Source organism: Copidosoma floridanum, unplaced genomic scaffold (genome assembly GCF_036245765.1).
Source record: "Copidosoma floridanum isolate Cflo_tuat_1 unplaced genomic scaffold, Cflo_Japanese_pri ptg000030l, whole genome shotgun sequence".
Lineage (NCBI taxonomy): Eukaryota > Metazoa > Arthropoda > Insecta > Hymenoptera > Encyrtidae > Copidosoma > Copidosoma floridanum.
This window is the reverse complement of record NW_028321907.1, coordinates 24,596,972-24,618,620: the sequence shown is the minus strand read 5'-3', so window position 1 is coordinate 24,618,620 and position 21,649 is coordinate 24,596,972. Positions and strand designations below refer to the sequence as shown.

At 33.6% G+C, this 21,649-nt stretch overlaps 1 protein-coding gene and 1 pseudogene across 1 annotated transcript in view; one reads left to right on the top strand and one right to left on the bottom strand.

The window, feature by feature from the left end:
* Positions 1 to 21,649, bottom strand: part of nompB (intraflagellar transport protein 88-like protein nompB) — a 730,499-nt gene that overhangs the window by 191,750 nt on the left and 517,100 nt on the right. The window lies entirely within an intron of this gene.
* Positions 12,928 to 21,649, top strand: part of LOC149373572 (uncharacterized) — a 43,407-nt pseudogene continuing 34,685 nt past the window's right edge.

Sequence of the window (21,649 nt, the reverse complement as noted above, 5' to 3'; positions counted from 1 at the left end):
CGCCTTGTTTGGTCTGAACTCATCAACTAGAGTTGATGAGAAAACGATATCGGAAATCAAAGGGAACACTTACTCCTTTTACTGTGCAGCAATCTGTAATAATGATAAAGTAGCTAAAAGATTCCCAGCGATAACTAGACGCTCGACTGGATTCCACAGGTCCCCCTGGTACTGTTGCCAACGTCGTCCCCTCGGAGGCGAGCCGATCTAACTGCCCTCACGAGCTCTCTTTTTCGAACTCCTCTCCAGCGAAACCCTACTCTCGGACCCCGTCAAGCGCCGCCGTCCCGGTGCGCGTCCCTTACAAATCCCATTCTCGCGCAGTCCCATTCTAATTTCACCCCCCAACGCTCTAGTGCATACACACACACAAGGTGCCCCTATATGTGTACTCTCAGTGTACAAAAAAAAATCAAATTTCATCTTTACTTTTTATTTTCAACATTTTTCGCATTTTTGTCCTGCAATCCTTCATTTTTGTATTTCTCTATTTCCTCGTTACAGTTTTATTTCCTTTTTGTATGAATTACTGTGTAGTACTACCACGAGTAGATTTTAATATTATTTATAACCGATGCGTTTTCAAATGTATTTATTTAGCAGCTGACACATACGAGAACGAGACCCATGCGTAATTTAATCATTTGAATTTTTTAACTTCATTAGTTAATTGTTAATAATGAAGAAACTTGTCTAATGAATATGACTTAATAACCTTTCATTTGGTTTTTCCTTTACACTGAGTAAATTGAGTCACGATCACGCTAAACGAAATGAGTCAAGATCAGGTCATCGGTAGATTATTTTATTTTGATGTTGTTTTATGTGTGAAACGATATAACTGAAGTTACTTATAATGTCATGTTTTATTTTTGGGTACTCGACAAAACGTCAAAAAAGTGATTCTTTAGCTTTCTTGCGAGCAATTTCCGTAATATATAACAGCAATTTAGGAAAATAAGTAAGTGATTTTGTGTGATGTCATCTGCGTTATTGTTGAAGTTTTTTAGGATGATGTTTTTAATAAATGGAAAGAACTGGCACCGAAAGGCCATAAATTAAAGAAATTCCATTTAATATACGAGTTGCACTTAAATCAAGAAGATGTTCAAAAAGATTTTCTGCATATTTTGCCCAATGGCAGTGAACATCGTATGCTAAAACAAAGACCGTCATTAAAAAAAGGAGGTGTACCTTGCATATTCCCGACGGTTTCGGAAAAACATAGAGCAAGTGATAGTACATTTTCACAAAATCTGTCTAGTATGTATTAATGCTTAAAAATAATTGCTTATATTATCTATAAACAAATGCTACGTAAAAAATATTTATTTAAATGGGGTACTTTAAGTGTAATTAAATTTTCGTTTTAAGTAATAACGTATTATGTAAGGTTATTCAATTAGCTTTGTTTACAAAATTATAATTTCTCTTTCATTTTATTATTTTTTCCATTTATTAACCCTATCAAAAAAATGTTTTATAAATAATGTATGTTTCGAGTGTATTTTTTCATCATAGAAAAAGTCGTTGGCTACTGACAATTCGTAAGGTTATCGAGAAATTTTTTGACATGTATACGTTTATTGCAATTATTTAATTGGTTAATTAAGTTTTATTATATTTCTCATTTTTTTTTTTTTTCACCAATGACTCATGATTAATACTTTTTATAATGAAAAAAAAAAAAAAACGTTTTTCAGATCGATGCGATGAAACACTGATAAACAGCACTGCGTTGGAACATAATGCACCATTAAATGTAGATGTAAAAGATGGTCAGTTTGCAGAAATTTGTAAGAAGATGCACGGAACAAACGAACTTCTACATTTGTCTGAAAATTGGATCTTTCAAGTTAGTAGTAAGGGTACTATTTTGCCAGACAGTTTCATATATTTGTCATACGGCTGGCACCGAAGGCATGGCCCAGGTTCCAATTTTGGACTGGGTCACGTGACCAGAGCGGCGGGAAATTCAAACCAATAACCCTGGGTAGATAATGGTGCCGGAATTTGTGCGAAATTCAAATTTGATTACCAACACTACTAGGTTGGTAAAAACATTTTTTTTTTGTTTTTTTTTTTTTCAGAGGAGGGAAATTCAAGAGGACGGTCCCAATGGTATTGTGAAGGTGGTAGGAGCGAGTGGTGAGTGGATTTTTAAAATAAAAACAGTTTTAAATATATTTAATATATATATATTGTACAAAAATTTCAGAAAATAAGAATTAATACAAAATTCTAAGTTTATTTACATAACGTTTTAATCTTATAATATATTATTAGTTTTATTTAATTTAAAAATTACATCGTTTGGAAAAATCTCTAAACAGTATGTAATTAATTCTAAAAATATCATGTCAAAATTATTTTCTAAAAAGAAATTATCGATTGTGGAGTAAAGATTTCCTTTGACGTTTGCAGATAAAAGAAGTGTTCCTCTATCAGCTTTTCCAAAGACAACACATTGATTTTATTCACTAGAGTCATACTTTCATAAAACAGTTAACTCGTCCACTATAAAGTCCTTACATCTATTGACTAACGTTGCGGTGCGTTCGATGTGTCGAAGTCTTTCATTCACGTATATGCCAGCTTGAGTGACTCCCAAAAAGGTGCACTGTTGCATGACAATTGTTGAACCATATGTTTTCTTTCTTTTCCTACCACCATCTTCTCCATCACTGATTTTGTTTTTATCAAAGATTACTGATTTCGTTCCATAAGATGATGAAAATATCAACTCAATATTACCCACTTGCATGCGTTCGATTTGACTAATATTTTTATCATTAAAGTAATCATGTACAACAGCAAAATGATCTTTAAGTTCGTTCCATACATGCGCATTTATATTTACACCTCCTGTAAACTGACATTTCGAAAACTATAAGGAAGGCTCGAAACACTGACGATGCGTATTGTAGCAAAGCCCCACAACGATTATTTTCGTAGCCGTCTTGTTGAGTGGATACGTATAGAGCAATACTTTTGTAGTTGATATGATAACGCTTTTACTGCTTGCTGTATTTTCAATTAAATCGGATCCTAGTTTATCACCATCACTTTTTAAAAAATGTTTTTGTTTCTGTATGAATAGATACATTTTTGCAGATCGATGTATCGACAAAATTTGAATCAAACAATACTTCACTTAAAAATTTAAAGAAATATGCACTTGCAAGCAAGGTGAACGTTATCTACGCGTCCGTCGTTATCCATGCTGTTAGGCTGACTGGTAGTCTCATGAAAAAATGATACCCTAACGGCAAAATATCCAATTCTGCTGCACTCTCCCACTCAAATTTTGTCGATACATGAATCATAAGGATGTCCTATAGATAGTACACCATTTATTTTTATCACGTACAATCCTACGAAAAAGCCTACTAAAACATGCTTAAACACGAGCTCAAACCTATATTTGTATTTCTTTTAGTTACCCGACAGGTATTTGCGGATAAATGTAGGGTTTTTCCTATATTCTTTTAAAAATATGAAGAAGAGTAAGTGACGACAGTTGGGAAGTATGCAATTGTCCTTCAGCTACAATTTATTGATTGTCCCTCAGGTACAATATTTTTAATCTTTTTCAAAACCTGGAGAACTATAAGAAATAGCAGTGGAAGTGCGTGATGTCACCCTGTAATAATATTTGACGTCATACTGTTCCTGGAGAAATTTCCATGCACTGACAAGAGTAGAGTGATTTGCCTGTTTATAGCTTTAATGTTTATCATACATTGGCTAAAATTTTGGCTGAAAGGGAGGAAGTATAGAAATAGGTAGGGAAAAAAAGAAAACGTAAAAGAAAATCAGTCTTCATCTGACACTCTCAGCTGAATCATATTTTCTTGCTGATACACTGCAATATCTTTACGTGTTACATCTCGTTCGAAGGTTTTCTCAATTTACTTGAAAGTTTAATAAAGTAAGATTTTTGCATTTACATTTGAAGCTTGTAACAGTGTATTTCTACTGCTGCATTGCACTAGGTTTTTCTAGCTACGCCATTTTTATCGATTTATGTGTGTTGTGCGATTACTTAAATTTGATTAACTTCAGTAACAGTGTGTACATCGTTTTTCTTAGTTTTTCCACGTAAATAAAAAGTAAAATGGAATTATCTACGATCGTGGCTTTGTTCGAGGTAGTTCGCTCTTGTGCGCGATACGTAACCATCGTGTCGGAAGATGCGCGTAAGGTGTATACTGACAAGTGGTTTAGTGACGTGCTACCTACATACTCCGTTAACGAATTAATAGGAGTGTTACAGGAGCTTTTTACCATTTACCTGGTGGGGGTGCACGTGGTCGCGTTGTACCCTCTGTATCTAATTCGTAGTCCCATAGCCATCCAAGCAGTGGTAGAGTGTCTACCGTCTAACGCTAGGAACATCGGGACGTTAGAGGAAATGTATAAGGCGTACCTTGGTAAGTAATGTATTGTATTGTATTTTTTCAAAGTTTTTATACTTACAAAATTTTGCATGATCGGTAAAATCAAACGAAATCCTGTTTTAGTTGCCAACATATGTTTTGAAGATTCCGAAAATCTTTCAAATGTTGATAGTGCACTCAAGAGAAAGCAGGAGGACCCCTTGGATGATGGTATGCCTGGACCGTCAGGGGTGGGCCTCTCTTTCAAGAAGATAAAAATATCTTTAGGTAAATTGAAATCTTTACGTACACGTCTTATTTCTATCACTCATTTTAACTTTCAAATTATATTTATTTTCAAATATTGCGTAGAAAACCAGCCTGACTGCTCGCTGGAAGAGATAGCCGAACCGACGCCAGGTCCATCGGGTGTAACTATGATACATGACACTAACGCAGGTAACTATTAAATTTTATATTTATATTTATACTTCTCAAAAAAACGATGTATTACATTTTTTATTTTACAGACAGAGTCGATAGAATTAAGAGTGCACCTATCGAACAACCTCAGGAGCATCCCCCTTTTCATCACGATCATCAAGATGGAAGAGGCGTTGCGAGCGTCGCCGTACAGACCGAGGAGGAACCATACACGTCAAGAGGTACAAAATATATAATTCAAGAAAGAGATTAAAAAAAATGTATAAAATCATTTAAACGACGAGTATCGATTATTACGACGAGTATCGTACGCAGCAGGAAGTAGGGAGAGGAGTCAAGCATGTGTTTGCAGGGTCGTATAGACAGAGAGGACATGGATTAGGCTCTTTTTTCACTAGACTATTTCGGAGTGCTATGCCTTACATAGTCAGGGGTGCTCAAGCCGTTGGAAAAAAAGCTTTACGAGTGGGAGTGAATATAATTGACGATGTTGGAGAGAACAATGCACCGTTAAAGCATGCATTAAAGAATCGATTGAACGAATCTGGTAAAAATTTAAAACGTAAAGCTACAGAAACAATTGTGAAGCTGATGGAAGGATCAGGATATAATACTTGACCCTTTAAAAAAAGAGCACAGTTTTGACGTAAAAGCGGTGGTGTAAACATCTCGTTAAAAAAAGCGAAAAAAAAAAGAAAAAAAAACTTAATCAAAAGTAGTTAAACGAAAAATAGGTGCACGTAAGAAAAATAGTAAAAAAAAAAAACCAAATGGAAAAGTAAAAAAAGTTGGTCGTAAAACAAAGAAAAAAGGTGATAAACGATAAAAAATCTAAACCTGTCGATATTTTTGGATAATCATGTCTTTCCTACATAGTCATACGGACCCTTGCCTGAAGAGCGAGTTGGATTTGTTTTCTGTACCTCTCACGCAGAAAGCATTAGAAACTAATCGATGGGTGCATTACAAACCTGTTCCGTCATTAAGCGACGAGAGTCCCATAGAATTTGTTATCAGTTCTCAAAATGAGGATTACATCGACCTGGCCCATACGATGCTCAGAGTGAATGTCAAATTGACACCTTACGACAAGGATGGGGATGCGCTTGTAGCTCCAGTAAACAACTTTTTACACTTAACATTTAACCAGGTTGACGTTTATTTTAATCAAAAACTCGTAACCCCTCCAAATAATGCTTACCTATACAGAGCATACATTGAAACTCTTTTAAATTACAGTCCTGCTGAATAATCATTGCATTTGTCAACAAATCTGTGGGAAACAGATGTCGCTGGTGAAATGGACGATTTACCCGGCTCGAAAAAAAAGTTAGCTCTTAGTAAGCATCAAGAATATTTAAAAGACGGAAAGACCATAGACTTAATGGGTCATTTACCCCGTGATGTATTTAATCAGGATGAATTATTACTAAATGGCATCGAACGAAGTTCGTTTACGTCTAGTATGCTCAAAAGATGCTTTTTGTCTCATGGATGCATCAACGAAAAATTATTCTGTCAGCATTACCGAGGCTACGCTTCTTGTTCGACGAGTGAAAGTGAGCTCTACAGTTTTGATCGCGTACGCAAAAACTCTGGCAAACACTACGGCGAAATATCCAATTACGCGCGCCGAAGTCAAATCTTTTACCCTACATAGTGGTGTAAACGGCGATTCTTTAGATAATGTTATCCTTGGACAACTTCCGAAAATAATTATTTTAGGTTTTGTTGACAACACAGCCTTCAATGGGGATCGAAAGATGAATCCTTTCAATTTTCAAAATTTTTCTATAAATTTGTTGTCGTTATACGTTGACGGTGTACAAGTCCCTAGTAAGCCACTACAACCGACTTTTATGGGGAGCAAACCTATGTACATGGAAGCATATCATACTTTATCTTCGGGCTCCGGGATCTACTATATGAATAAGGGAAATAGTATTTACAGGAAAGACTATCCCAATGGGTATTGTTTGTTTGCATTTGATCTTACGCCTGATCTCTCGTCACATTTTGCAGGTCATTGAAATTTAGTAAAGAAAAGATCAGTACGAATAGAAGTACGCTTCGAGACTGCTCTCACGAAAACCATAAATTGCGTTTTGTATGCTGAATTTAACAACATATTGGAAATAGACTCTAATCTTCAAGTAGTTGTAGATTTCAATCCACGAAAATTTACGTATCTCTTATTATGGACTCGCTGTAACTGTGTAGAGCTTTTTGCAATATACCTGCAGAGATGACTGGTGTATTCCCCGCGGATCAGTTACCATTTGTTTGGGCGAGACCGTGCGCTCTCATAGTTAATACGGATGAAAGTTCAAAACCAGGTTTGCATTGGATAGCTATATATGTTGATATTGAAGGTCATGGGGTGTACTTTGACAGCTATGGTATGCCCCCTATGGTATCACATGATATCGATAGACTCAAAAGAAATTGTGTTACTTACCATTGGAATGTACAACAGCTTCAAAATATTAATTCTAGCGTTTGTGGCAACTATTGTATTGATTTTCTTTTTTTCATGTGCAATAACTATACTTTAGACATGTTTTGTTCGTTTTTTTCATCACATACTCTCAGCAACGAAAAAATCGCTGAAACCGTTTTCAATCGTATCACTAGGCGTAAGAATTCTAGAAATAATCATGGTGTAAGTAACATATGTACTCAAACTAGTAAACCTAAGTGTAATGGTAGGACAATACATTTTTAAAATTTATTTACATTTGAATGTAAACTTATAGTGTGTTTCCATACAGTATATATATTAAATAAATTTTGAATTGTTTTAATTTAAAACCTCGCATACCATCCATTCCTAATAATTTTTACGATGTACATTGATGAAAAAATAACTTCAAAAATTATATTTTAAGTCTTAAAAATTTTTTTACACCACCTCAAATTCAGCAAAATGTTAATGAGAAACACAAACATTAGCGGCACCTGCTTAACTTTAACCGACGTTCAACTTTAAGCTGAAACATCTTCCCAATCCCTGCAGACTTATGAGTAATAAAGTGTTTGCTCATAATGTATAAATTTTCCATTACTCTTTGGTTTCTATAGCCCTGCTTGCTGTACATTTAGTTTCAGTGTATTTTTCAAACTATCAGCCAGTGGTCGGTCAAACAGTCAAAACGGTCAAAATGTTTACCAACATCATACGTTTTTACTTAAATAGTTTTTTTTTTATCATGATGTGGTGTTATAAAATAATAGGTTTTGATACCTATTTTATAAACCATAACTGGAAACGCTTCTTAATAAACATCGTGAGATGCAGTTAGGAAACATAAGGTTTCGATACCTATCCGTGCCGTTACAAATTTAAGCGTTTTCTAATAAAAGTGATGACTTACTTTAACGAAAAGTTGGAGAAATATCTAATTTATAGTGACGCAAAAGACTACGGCTTACGTCTGAAAATGTCAGACGAAAAATTAGAAGTGAAAATGAATTGGAATAATTTTGTTGAAAACAAAATTCAGTTCTGTAAGTTATACATAAGTACGGTTAAAGTGTTTTCTTATCATAAAGGACGCCACTGCACCAACTTAATAGATAACCCAACGGGTATGTATTCAATGCATACAGAGATGAGACGTACTTCATGTGCAGCATACCACCTCATCGGAAAAGCGTAAAGAGCTAGAGTACCTGTGGAACACTTGGGTATGATATCATTTTTTGAGCTATTGCTAAGAAAGCAGTATGCTTACGAATACAATATACCGCAATCTGACATAGGACATCAACGATGGGAGCTTAGGTTAAAGGAAACGAGTCATCACCTTCGACTTTGGGATGGCTGTATTCACGAAGTGAATTTGTACGAAGAAAAACTGTGAAAGAAGATGTTGTGATTGCCAGGGTCAGTTTAATGTAGCTAGTGAACTTGTTATGTTTTAATTCAGTGATTAAAGTATTCTATATTTGACATGCTATTTTTAGAATTAACTTCATACTGTTTAAAGATTTTTCTTAACTATACAATTTTTTAATTAAATAAAATGAATAATATATTATAAGATTAGAACGTTGTGTGAATAAACTTAAAATTTTGTATTAATTCTTATATTCTAAAATTTTTGTACAATGTTTATATATATAGGTATATATATATATATATATATATATATATATATATATATATATATATATATAATAGCAGCCCCCGTCTCGGCTTCGCCCAAGACTTTCTAAATAAAACACCGTAGTGTGTTGACATGTAATGTGAAACATTTTCAGTTAGAAATTTTACACATATTCCTGATACATCTCAGAACAAAAATCTTCTTATTAAAAACATATTTTTTCGGAATCCATATAGTTTATTTGGTAAATTAATAAGGTGTAAAAATTCGAAAAAATAATTATGCTGAAAAGTACCGTGCGTTCTTTATACCATAAAATAATCAGTGGCCATAAAAAGCCATTGATTTACAGTTTTTCCCGTGTAATTCACGAAAAGGGCTATTTCTTAAAGCTGTGAAGATTTTAAACCCCCAAAAAATTTATACTAGAAAAAAAATTTTTTTCTCATATCTCACAATTTTATTACCAGAGCAACAAAGTCCTGGACCTCAAACCCTACATTTTTATTGCCACGAAAACACAAATACATTTTCTACTCATTAAAAAATCTGAAGTAAGATCTTTAAAGATTTCAGAGATTGCTGTGAGAGAACAATAAAAAGCTAATCTCTCACGTAATGGACTCTTTAGTAGTCGATTTTGGGGGGGTAGTTCGACGTCCGATGGCCCTAAAAAAGACCAGTGAGCTTCTTAAGTTAACTCTTTCTTGACTGCAGTTAACAGCAATTGTGACTGCCTGAATACCTCAGGGTGATCTTCTCTGGCTTGCTGTTGAAGACCCAGACTAATTAGGAGAAAAATAACAAAGTCCGAAGCTTTGGGGCTAGTTGTAGTGCTTTTTTCCAACGTCTCCCGGTATAACGTCAACGACGTTGGTGTCTAAAGCACCTTTTTTATTTGCAGATTTAGTTGTTTTGGTGATCTTAGATGGGGAGATTGGTTAGTAATACTTATCCAGTGGAGGCTGTCCCGTAGGCTCAAGTTTTTTTTCCTTCATAGCTGTTATAGGTTTACCCAACGCAGACCTTGAAGAGGATCAGTGATTCCTGGTTGAATGCGGTTGAATGCTTGGAGTCGAGAGGGTAGTATAGGGTCGTCGGTCACCGAGTTTTCCAGCCCTGTGAAGAACAACTCCGCAGGTGACGTAGTGCGTCTGCTAGTGAATGGCTAACTTGGTTTAATAGTGCCCGTCTTTAGTTAATATAGTCTTTTAGTCAACGAATCGCTTCCGAAAATGGTAATAAAAATGTATTTGTTGGCAAGGTAGTTTACACTTAGTTGGATCCTAAAAAGAACCGATGAAATTGATGGTTAAATAGGGATCGTAAATACTTATAATGGCCCTAAAAAGCGCCAGTGGTGAAACTTCCAGGCTATTCTTTATTATTTTTCCTGATGATGAAGAGCTGGCTACGGGTTGCTTGATTCTTACCCTGGGAATCTCGATGTATGGAGACTGTGATGGAGAGAGGTACACCGTTGACCAAAGATTATCTCGTCTCGGGTCGTTCCCCGGATAACCAACCGCTCATCGTTAGACGTGAACATGTGGGTAAGCGCGTTGGGGACGTGACGACCAAGAAGGTAGCCGTTGTGGATACCCGTGCCCCTCAGAGCTGTTGTTCCTTGCTTATACTTGTAACCACAAATTCTCTACCAGGTGGGATGGTGGGACTGCCACACAACTCTGAAGAGTTGGTGCAGATTGTGCTCTGGCTAGTTATGTCTCCTGGTATTGTGTCAGGGACGGCATTGGTTGGAAGTAATTTTTGTTTTTTGATCGCATTTGTCGAGATTCAGGGTGAATGGACACCTAGGTCCTTTCCCTCTTTGAGAAGAGTGTCGTCCGTAACTGGGATACCCAGCTGCAAGACTGTCATCAGCATTCTCTATACAGCCCGTTGAACTGCTGATGCTCGACTACATCACTGTTGAGACGCTCCAGCCTATTATAACCACACTTATTTAATTATGTTGCAGATAACTACGATTTGATGTCGACGCCACCTAGTGGATTTTACTGAACTAAAGTGAAAAGCTGGCGTATTTTTGCAAAACTTTGAGCTTATTTATTGCTATTGTTATTAAATTTTTTTAGATAAAAACTATACTAAAACCATGTAGGAAGTTTCATGAATCAGTGTGCAAAATTTCAGCAAAATCGGTTCAGTAGTTTTCGCGTTTAGCGATTACAACGGTTTTAGCGAATTTGCTTCATACATTAGTAAGATATATATATGTATACATATTAAATATATTTAAAACTGTTTTTATTTTAAAAAATCACTTACCACTTGCTCCTCCCGCCTTCACAATACCATTGGGACCGCCCTCTTAAATTTCCCCTCTGAAAAAAAAAAAAAAAAAAATGTTCTTACTGACCTAGTAGTAACGGTAATGATATTCGAATTTCACGCAAAATCCGGGGCCATTATCTACCCAGGGTTATTGGTTTGAATTTTCCGCCACTCCGGTCACATGACCCCGTCCAAAATAGGACCCCGGGCCATGCCTTCGGCGCCAGCCGTATGACATATATCTATGAAACTGTCTGGCAAAATAGTATCTTTACTATTCAAGTTATTTTGAACAATTCCAAATGTATTATGTGGACATTGTGGAAAGACAAATACTCCGCGATAGAAAAAAGAGTAGTTTTTTTTTGAGACATGACGCTCACTGTAAGTTTTAAATAAATTCAATGTTATGCTTTTTTCATTTTTTACTTCAATCATGATGTTATACAATGAATGTAATCAATATAAAACTAAATTTGCATGTTACTTACGTTATGCTTGAATTTATAGACATGTATTGTCTATAATAAAGAAAAATTAGTTAAAATCAAAGGATTTAAAACTATTTCAATATTAAAAGACGTGAATGAGTTGTTACAGTATTTGAGTACAAACGTAAAATCATGTTTACTATTTGACAACAAAAAGTAAGTAGCAATCAGTATATTTTTATATATTTAATATTTAATAAGATAATAACTACCAAAAAATACCAAAGTTTGACACATCGCTTAAAAATCTCCACTTTACGCACGTTCTGAAACTGAGAAACTTTTTCATTATATTTAAACAACATTTAAATTTTGATTAAATTTATTAATAATACTATAATAATTAATGATTTTCGATAATTGCGCTGTTAATTCCTATTTTTTTATTTTTCTACATGAGTTAACATCCATTTCTATTGTAAATATGTATATTTAGATCAACTGACTGCATTGGGTACGTATTAAAAAAAACAAGAATGCATACCAAGCCCACAATCACAAAGATGTCAAGCATGTACTGCTGCAAAAGTAAAACACAGAAAAAATATTTATGTACAGCAAAAGCTATGAATACTTAATAAAAAGTGTAAAAAGTACGTAGCTAGCAAATGCAATACATCTCGACAAAACGTAAAATTGAAACTGAAGGTAAATATAACTTTTTTACAATTACCCAAAATTTATTTCTTTTGTTATTTTTACGCTTTATTAAATATTGTGTAAATAATAAATTTTCATAGATAATTAAACTAAAGAGAAAAATTTGCATAAAAAAACGAATGTGCTAAAAGTAATGAAGAAGCTCTGCAGAAAAGATGCGATAGTCTTCCGGAAGTACATCGATTATTAGTTCAAGCATGCCATCAATCTGCAAAACTAAAAGACACACGTGGAGTGAGATACATGAATCAGTCGATTTCTAAATGCATACTTTTACGAATTGAAAGTAAAAAAACATATAACCACTTGCGGTCTCTTGCTTTACCAGCTATAAAAACTTTGAATAATTACTTGAAAGTAATTAAAGGTTTGTATGGATTTTAAAGTAGTACATTTGAGCTGATTAAAAAAAAACTAGCACTATAGATATGTCTGACGTTAAAGGTATGAGCAATTGTAAAATAAGAATCTCAACTACCATACAATTAAATTTTTTTTTTACATTTATAATTTTTTTACGCTTTAGGTATTTTACTTCTTGACAAAATGAAGTTATCGACAATGCTCACTTTTAATAAGCAAAACCTACGCGTGGAGGATTTTACCGATCTAAGAAAATACACTCCAAAATATCTGAAGGGAAAAAAGGGAGATGTACTTGTATTGATGTTTCAACCGTGTAAAGAGAAATGGGTTCAAACGTTTGGCTGTTTTTTAAGCAAAGGAAGTGCATCTGGAACGGTAATGCATTAAATAGTCACGAAAGCAATAATTTTATGCGAAAAAGCAGGCCTGAAGGTTGATGGGATTGCAAATAATGGTGCTTTTTGGAATAGAATGATGTGGGATTCGTTTGGTGTTAATGAGAAAAATGTTAGTGTTGAACACACATTATGGATGAAAATCGGCGTCTGTAATTCTTTTTTGACTTTCCTCACTTAATGAAATGTTTAAGAAACTTTTTCACAAAACATAATAAGAAAGACCTGATTTGGGTAACATTAATTAAATTTTATGGTATGTATAGCTGTAATTAATAAATAAATGAGATAAACTGTAAAATATTGTTTCAGACACCCGATGGATATGTCTCACTGAAGCATTGGTACGCGGTACTGGATATAGAAAATCCTAAATCATTCGGACTAAGAGTTAATTACAATTTAAGGGTTGATCAAGTAAAACAAAAATTTTATCAAAAAATGGACGTAGCTTTAGCTTTTTAGGTAATAACAGATATTTAATGCTTAAAATTATAAATTCTACTTAGTTTTATATTTCCATTTTGTATTATTAATTTATTAATTAAATTGTTTATTTGTTTATTTGTTCATTTTTTATTTTTTTCTATCAATCAACAATGAACTGCAAATTATAAAAATCAAATAACTAATTTTTCGTTAAACTTTGCATGAAATGTTATGATGCTTGAATCAATAATACGTAAAATTAAATACTTATATGATTAGAGCTTTACACACAATGTACCAAAAAATCATGTTTGATATTCAGGTGTATTGAAAAGGATTTTCGTACTTATTCACTTTCGGCTCGTACATGAGAAACATAATTTTCAAACAAACTTATGAAGAAAATAACTATTTTTATTTTATACAGTTTTTTGGAGTGACTGACGCATTGGAACTATTAGGAGAGAAACATACAGATCTACAAGATTTTTCGGGGTCGATTAAATTTTGTCGAAGGGTGAAGTCTCTTATTAAAGCAATGAATAGCCGAACGCCTGTTGACAGCTTAAAGCCCCGAAACGATATCTGGCTGGTGTGTATATTATACATGCAATTACATCATACAAGCTCCTTTAATTAATTAATTATAATAGTAAAATTTTTTTATAGGCAATAGAATCGTTTTTAAAATGTTGACGGCAATGCGAAAAATCTGCTAAAACAAATAAGTCTGAATTCATAACTTATCAAACGTGTTACTGTTTGAAGGTATCACTCCAAGGTGCATTAGAGATTTGTCAGTTTTTAATTGACAAATGTAATTTTAAATTTTTAATGACGGCAATATTTAATCAAGATAATTTAGAGGTATGAACTTTTTTCATAAAATTATGTGAAATTAAAATGTATTGTGCAAGGAGTGTTGATGCTGGTAATTTTTATACGAGTATAAGATTCTGATGCAAGAGCTCAAAAGCTCGAGCTGGCTCAAGCGTTTATTTTCAGTTTTTTTGAGCTCAAGCTGTCCCGAAGACCCAAGCTGGCTCTTACACTTGCATATTAAAAATAAAAATTGTCCTTGCAAAAGAATTCCTTGATAAAAATTTAGTGTCGTAATAATATGTCACTTTCAGCGATTCTTCGGAATTATGAGAAATGCATGTGGGTCCAACGATCATCCTGATTCTGCGTTATTTATACAAATGTATAAATTAATGTCTACTTATTCGTTAGTAAGACCTCTGAAAGGTTCAAAAGTTTCAAGTGGTGAAGTAATGCAAGTCCTACTAAATATCAAAGACATACAGGATAGCGCAATGAAATGAAAGGAAAGAGCAATGAAATTCACAAATAGACACTATACTTGACCAAGGCCATCGAGTGGAAACTCTTAGCGAAGCTTTAAAAATTTTAGAAGAACATGTCTATTTTTAGTGTACAACATCTGAGTACGTGTCAACATACGTAGCTGGTTTTGTTGCTCGTAAAAGAAATAGATTTGCCAAATACAAAGAAAAACATAAAGATATATTTTTTTATATTTGTAGTAAAAGTTTAACTTTGGGCATTGACGAAGAAATCCCAGATAACAATAAATTAATTGAATTGGAGTCCAAGGATTTTCTTTGTAAACCATCTAGTCATCTTTGACAGTTAATAACCACGTTAAAAAAAGCTACTTTAAGTGTTATCGGTCATAATAACATTAATGCAAATACTTTATTTGAAATCACGACAGTTGTAGATAATATTGGATCGTTACCATTAATTAGATGTAAAAATCATCAAAATGTATTCACAGAAAGAACTATCGCTTTTTACTTGACCACGAGAAAGTTTTTCATTACAAAACAATTAAATAAAAATGAAAATATCGAAAAAGAAAAAACTATAGAGAATAGAAAGCTAGGAAAGTTAACTACTACGCCTATTCTTGATGAGAAAACAGTAAAAAAAAAAAAGCAATTTCAAACTCAAAATTGGCGTTATGTACTTCCAACGATAAAATTATTACAAATAATAAAAGAGTGAAAAAACTAGGAATAAGCACAGTGAGTCTGAAAATTAACGATGACAATGTTCAGAGAGGAAATAATAATAAAAGATAAAACTGTGACTCTGCTTCATTTAATGTGAATAAAAAGCAAAAAAAGTACTAAAATATTATTTTCTGCGATGAAATGAAAAACTCTTGTATTTTTATTAATTTATATTTGCATGATATTTTAATAAAAATGGTACACTTCCTGAGGTTTATTTCTATAATTATAATAAAGTACCTAATATTAACAGTTTTACCTTTATTTATTACTATTATATTGTACTATTTACCAAATTGCAAATTCTATCACAAATTCATCATTAAAAAAAAGGAAAAAAAAAATTACATGAGAATCGATTAACCAGCACTGCGCGATGTACTTGTGTTAGACCACTTGGCTACCGCTTTCATCATACATTGTATAATGTGAAAGTTGTATTTAACTTGTGTACAGGGTAAGGTAGCTTGAGTTGAAGTAAAGGCGGTAAGGTAGATTGGGTTGAAAGGTAAGGTAGTTTGCGGTTTACCCTGGGATTCGAGCTCCCATTTGTTACGCCAGATGGCTCTGATGCTAGTTAGGTGAGATCCCTCATATATATATGTATGATCTCTGTCGAGAAAACATGCCTATATTTTACCACAAGGTCACATTAGAGTTTCCTCTCCTTCTATATCACTTCGTGATAATAATACAAATAGTGGGTGTTACGAGACCAATGTTGCAAGGTCAGAAAGTGGTGTTCAGACTGTCATGCCGACCATCCACGGACGGCACTACGGGATGGAATTTTTCTGATTGGCCACCTGTTACCAAAATTAGATAACTTTGATACAAATAATAATAAAACAAAAATTCGCAGTTGTCATTAAAAATGACTGGAATTGAAAACTGAATGTACGATAATAGATAATTAGGTGTTATATTTAAAGAAAATTTGCTTTTGAACACAAAGTCTTATATGTGGTCTGTTAATTAATCTGGGCACTTAAAAATGTTAATTTTAACCATTAAAAGTTTTATGAATGTGTAAGAAAAGAAATTATACTTCTTTAGTCGTGATTTCAATAACGCTAGTCTGAAATTCAGATAAGAGATATAGGAATCACACCTTAAGTAGTAAAATTTCGGAGTTAAGGAGACTAGGGCGTTTGGTGTCGTATCTATTGTCAGACACTTAAATCTGTATACTTGTATGTTTATGCATGTACAGCGCATATGCACTTACAAGACCTGAACAAAATAATTTTCTCGTTTGTTTTCCTTACTGTTTTCTCAAAATTTAACGCCTTGACCTTTTTTTTTTAAAGTAATAATTCCTTTATAATTAAAAGTACATGTACTTATACGATTTTTGGACCCACAACTTTTTATCGCAGTATAGTAGTCAATTTGGTTTTGAGTTCCGTTAGGTTACGTAGTTACGTCGGCATAACTTACAGGGTTTGAGCTAAGCTTTCGCTTATTGCTCAGGATTCCTTTTACTTAAGTCTCCTGTTCGGGCGGTCAGATAAACGAAAATAGGCCACGATGCGAGGCGGTAAGGTAGGGGAACGTGGGGCATGACGGGTAACAAATTTTTCTGATTTTTTTTTAAATTATATAATTCCATCGAAATAAAATTGGACTCACGTAGATCGATTCAGCAGCATTTCAGGAACGAAAAGCAAATTTAAAAAATCCAAAAATTTTATATCAGTTTTTAGAAAATATCAAGGTTAACGACAGTTACGTATTTACCCGTTACGCCCCAGATGTGGGGCACGAAGAGGTCAGGCCTTGGGGCACGTTGGGGCAGTGTTTTAACATATGAGGAGGTATCTGATATAATTTTTATAGTTTTGTGAGGAAAAGAAGGTTGACAAATAGAGAAAATAAATTTACTTTGAACATTTATCATTTTCATGTTTTTTTTTTAATTAATTCACTTCTGTTTACATATTGGCTAATTAGTTACCACAGTTTACAAGGTAATAATCACAGTACCTATATGATCACATTTTTTACAACTACAGTTTCATAATTATGAACACAGCAAGGCTCTGAATAATTTATAGAAGCTGTACTTGTGTAATTGAGTAAAAAATTATTTGTAAATGTAATAATATAAAACTTTAAATTCAAACATCAATATTTTTAATAGCTGTTAAAAAAAAGTTTTAAATAGTTTTTTTTTATTTGGAAATGTAATAATGTAAAACTTTAAATTCAAACATCAATATTTTTAATGACTATTTAATATTCATTATGTAATACTAACAGTCAACAACATGTGCAATTAGTGAAAATGTTTGATGTGAATCAGTAAATTTATGCTGATTTTCACAATCAACATAACCTTAATTTAATACCACATGGATGATACTATTTTTTACAAAAATTATGTGAAGACTGTTTATTTTAGTACCTTTTTTAACGATGAATTGATTTTCTTTTTGTGCATCCTTTTTTATTTCAATAAACTTTTTGCGTAACGTTTCACGAGGAATTTCAAATTCCTTAGCTGCTTTGTTCATTGATGTACCAGTTTCCATTTTTTTTATGGCCCTTTCCATATTCTCTAGGGTCCATGATTGCCTGTTAGTCTTCTTTTTATATTTTCTTACCATATTTATACAATAAATAAATACTTATAAACTAAAAAGTTGACTAAGCTACCGTAGCCTCACATTGCTAAGCTATACTGAACAGCTGACCGTGCAAACTGTTCCGTCTGTTACCCGTCGTGCCCCAACACGCCTTACCAGTGGTGCCCCACATGGGAGTTAGACAAAAAATTAAACTATAAAATAATGAAATGAAATTTTAGTAAAAAATGAATGTGGGAATTGTTTGTGAAATTTTAGCGAATAAGACAGTCAAACTTATGAGATGATTATATGAAAAAACAAAAAATTACCATGGATTGAAATTGAGAAAAAATTTACGCTCATGTACGCTAAAATAGAGTATTTAGAAAAAATAATTTTTACTGCACGAAATCGCAATTTTATCGTCACAGTTTCTTATTTATGTCTCAAAGTTTAATATTTATTTTTTTCGAGCAGGTAGTACGTTATACTTTTAAAATTAAAGCATTACCCGTTTTACACCATTACCCGTCGTGCCCCAGGTTCCCCTACGTGAGGGAGGTGCAATCCCACGGCGGCCACTCTCGCGAGACGGTGCAAAGGTGCCGTAAGCAGATCAACTCGCTTGCTCCTTCGCACAAAGACAAGCAGACCGAGGGGTTAAAGAAGGCTGCTCGTGAGGATGGGTGCGTGGGTGGAATTTAAAAAGATAGGTTTGTGTTGAAATTTTACTTACTGCTTTTGTATTGATTGCAAATACTTGAGGCAACCCGAATCGACCGATATTTTGACTGCAGGAAACTAGGATGATTTGGAAGAGTGCCACCAATTGAGAGCAGCAGAATATGGAACTTGACCAAGATGAGTCAAGCACCTAATGCCAAACAAAAAATACCTGAAATTGTGGAATTGTTTGCAGGTTTTGCAATTGCATTGCAAAAAATAGCCGGAGTCGCATTTTTTTTGTAAAAAAAATAAATTCAAAAATCGAATGCAACTTTTGTTTTGCTCAAACGATAGCATTTCCACCGTTAAAACTAACACCAATCATTTGCAACTTTTTTTTCAGATCCGGTGAATGTAATAAAATAGTTGAATTAGTTATGTTTCATTAATAAACAATTATTTTCATGTCGAGAGTCACCCAGGGTCCCAAGGCAGGTGGTGAGTGGCCCAGGAAATTCAAACGCTATTTTTTTATTTATAGCGCTAAAAAAAATGAACAAACTCAACGATGGAGTAAAAATAGGTTTCATTTCAGCTGCGATTTAAGCAATCACTTGAAAAACGTATAACTGTTTATTTTCCAATAATATGATTTTTTTTTAACTCACATAATGATTTACTAATGAAATGATTTACTAATGGTTAAACGAACTTCGGTGAAGTTCAATCATAATTATAAGAATAACTTGTTCGAGGATATTTACTATGTAGTAGCCCAGCGTTGGCCACGATGGTCAAAAGTTTTCTGCCAACCGGAACCTTCAGAGCACTTCTTTATCAGCGCCACTACCGGCCCAGCTGTGAACTATCGCTGATGTTAACATTTGTATATTTCTATATATAGTTCACAGCGATAGTTCACAGCTTGGCCGTCGGTGGCACTGATAAAGAAGCGCTCTGAAGGTTGCGGTTGGCAGCAAACTTTTGACCATCGTGGCCAACGCTGTTGTAGCCTTTCCCCACCCCTAGATGACGCCACAGTTAAGAGCTTGTATTACTTTTTAAGGCAAAAGTTCAAAAAATCCGCGCAAGATACCTACCTTGCGCTCCGTACAAGTCATTTCTTCATTTAGTTTAGAGCCTTATTACATCACACACACCAGGGATAGGAATTCAAATAGGAAGATGAAGTGATTCATATTTATGGGTGGGAAATTAATACACTGAAGTTCGTTTAATTATAAATTATACTTCATTGCCTTGTTCGAGGATATTTACTATGTAGATGCTTAGAGTTGATGTATATCTTGTAGAGGTATCCAGAATTTTTGATATCTTTTGCTTAAATTAGGCACGTAGTGTCATGTAGTAACAGGCGATTTGCTGATATTAAGACCTTATTTTTTAAATTGTAAATAGTAAGAAAATCACTTATTTAGTATTAAGAAGCTCATTTATCAACGAGATGATTGCTCACTAGTGACTCATACAAATCAGCTATGATATGGAAATTGTAATAAGTAAGTTGCAGTATAATACTGCAATAATTAGATCATTCTATTTAATGTTTAATTTAAATCGAATGAATCAGGTATCATTGGTGTCATTTTCATGACCTCGCAACAAGGCCAGTGCAGTATAATAATAAATAAAATGTTTTCAGTTTATGTGAAATATAATACAGCATTAAGACCGCACGTCTTACAGGGATATGTAATACTCATATATAGCCTCACCTTATGCAAAATAGATCGAAAAATCTGTATAACAAATGCCATTTAAGAATATGCAGAGATCAAAAGGCAGTATAGTAAAAAGATGACCTGTACAAAAATGAGCTATTAGCAATAGGAATCCTAACATAAGTTTCTACTACTTACGTTTTTAATTTATCATTCTTACTAAATGCTGCTAGAAAAATATACATGTACATTATTATTATCCTGTCTAAAAAGGCTACCTTCCAAATATCATGATTAGTTCACTATGTAAAGTGTACTTAAAATTGAAACAGTCTTTCTTTTTCCGGGTCCAGAGTACTTGCTATTCAACAACATTCTATTCATTCTTTATTGTATAGTACTATTCTTCACCTTATTAAATACATCCATAAATAAAATTTGTGACTATGTCGAGCCTATATAATATAATCGGTCAGATTCAAAAGTTTATTCTTAACTAACTTAGATCTTTTATTTTTTCATTTGTTTTTTATTTTTTCATTTTATCAGGTTAACAATTACAATGATAGTCTACTGAATACAGCTATTGTAAATGCCTATCAATAAACCTTGAATTGTATTTAATTGAATAAGTTGATATTGTCTTTTGAACATGAAGTTACTTGGCCATTTCTAATGAAATGGGATAGGATATAAGTATTTTACATAAGAAGGTCCACTGGTTACAAACGCAATAAACATTGGTCTTTAAATATGTTTATTGGCTTCCGCAATATTTACACACCGTCACAATAAACCTTGAAAAAGTTGAGCTATAGTGCTGCTACCTGTGGTAATAATTATCAACTTCTATACCCAAACTTTAATATGTAAACAGTATATAAACATACAAATACACATATACACATAATATTGTATAGTCCACATCCTTAGGCACACTCATATCCTTGATCTCTCGCACTTAATACGACTGATCGTCATGTGACAGAAAAACTTTCAATTTTCCCTGAGATCAGGAGACAATTACAAACCTAAGTGTCCAAATATATAAAGCAAAGCCGCTAAAACCGTTATAATCGCTAACTGCGAAAACTACTAAACCAATTTTGCTGAAATTTTGC